This window comes from Eriocheir sinensis, chromosome 65 (assembly GCF_024679095.1).
Source record: "Eriocheir sinensis breed Jianghai 21 chromosome 65, ASM2467909v1, whole genome shotgun sequence".
NCBI lineage: Eukaryota > Metazoa > Arthropoda > Malacostraca > Decapoda > Varunidae > Eriocheir > Eriocheir sinensis.
Window position 1 is genome coordinate 3,182,569 of NC_066573.1, and position 2,190 is coordinate 3,184,758.

The following is a 2,190-nucleotide window of genomic DNA, read 5'->3' on the forward strand; positions in this document are numbered from 1 at the left end:
TATTACAAGACACTTTCAGTTCTCACATCAGCTATTTCTAAAGGTCAAAGAGGGGATCAGTCGGGTTCTTATGAGTGTTTCTTTAGGTTCATGGTACAGAGGAAGGGTCAAACTATCATCAGGGTCATAAAACTACTCCTGGAAATGCCCACAACGCCTACGAAAGCCTTGTCAAATATGTGTTCTTGAGCGATGAAATGTCTTACAATACGCCCCTAACTACTGTCTTTCCTTCTCCCCACCTGTACCTTCACCACTAACCCACTTCCTCTTCTTACTATACCCTTGATTAAACAAAAGGAGGAAGCGATGGAGGAGGCGGAGGAGGGAGGAGGGGGAGGAGGAGAACATACAACAAAAGATAAACTAACCTAAATGCAAACCTTCGTAATTAAAGACAAAGACAGATCTTGGGAACGAGGAAGAGGAGGAAGAGGAGGAGGAGGAGGAAACATGGAAGACTGTATTGTATTACTGTATTGCTCTTGCAGCCTCTCCTCGCCTCAACTCGCAGCGCCTCGACAAGAAGAAACTTTCAACAGCAAAAAAACAGAAGCGGGACTTTGACTAAACTGCTCGAACTAGACGACGAGGAGGAGGAACAAGCTCCCGGCAACAGCGTTATGGCACGGAGCTCCGAAGTAAATAAAATGAAACGAGGCTGCGAAGAAGTTTTTATTTTATGGTTGTTGTTTAGTTTTATGCGAGGGATCAACAGAGGAAGGGATGTCGCGGAGTGGCACAAGTTATGAAGAGGTTAACAGTAAGAGAGTAAATTAGGGTAGGCGGTGGCTGAGTGGTAGCGTGCTGGGCCCACATTCACCGCGTGACGGACGACGCGGGTTCGAATCCCCACGCTACCACCTTGGATTTTCCAGTCACTGCCAAGTGGCTAAAGACTACCCACATGCTGTCCTGAAGACCACCCACCAACCTGAATTCTTGAGGAAACCGTCCAAGTGAATCAAGAACGAGTTCCGGGGGGCAGCATGAGCCAAGAGAAGATGGCGCCACTATAAACACCTGCCTGCGCCAATACGGGCTGGGGCCGACTACCATCCAGGCCCCTCAAGCAAGCCTACTGGCGCTATAGGCGTAGACGTAAAAAAAAAAAAAAAATCAACACTTGAAAATCGTTGATATGGTCTTGGTAGTAGTAGTAATAGTAGTAGTAGTAGTAATAGTAACAGTAGTAAAGTAACAAGACCCAGAGTGACACCAGCAATAGGATCAACACAACCACTACCGTCCCTGTCACCACCACCAACACAACAACCACCACCACCACTATCACCACCACCACCATCTATATCACCACCACCAACAAAATTAACACAGAGACAACAATAGTTTGATATGTGAGATCAACCCCCCACCCACACACACAACGATGCCCTCCCCACATCCACCCACCCATCCACCACACACACCCACACCCTGAGCCAATCCCTTACCCCCAGCAGTGGCCAAGTCAGCACAAGTTTGCCATTATTGTTTATGGAAGAGTCGGTAAAACTTTGTTCAATCTCGGCTGAGGAGGAGGAGGAGGAGGAGGAGGAGAGGAAAGAAGCAAAGGAGGAAAGAGAGCTAAAGGAGATGTAGGGAGAATACGAAGAGGTGGAGGAGGAAGACTAGGAATAAGAGGTAGCAAAGAAGGAAAGGGAGGGATGATGGGGAAATGAAATGGATGAGTGGACTGTGAAAGAAAGGGGAGCAAAAAAGAGAGGGAGGATGAGGAGGAGGAGGTAACAAAAAGGGGAAAGGGAAGGGGAATAAGAGAGTGGAAAAGAGGAGTGTGAGTAGAAAGAGGAAGAAAACTCAACTACGAAGGGAGGAAGGGAAAAAGGGGAGGAGATAACTGCGAGGGGAAGGTAGGAAGAAAAAAGAGGAAGAAATGAATGGCCGCAGGAGTGATTAGCTGTTGGGGAAGAAAGAAAAGGAGAAGCAAAAGTTAGGAAACAGACGTGTGTGTGTGTGTGTGTGTGTGTGTGTGTGTGTGTGTGTGTGTGAGTGTGTGCTGAATAAAATAAAAGCGGAACAAAAACACTAAAATAACATTATGATAACACTAATTTCTACGAGTCCTAATTTTACTAATAAATCTATGAAAAAAAAAGAGGCAAAGTAGAACACTGGAAGAAGAAGCGAGAATATTTCTTAAGGACACAACCTCACAAAACAAGGGTCCCA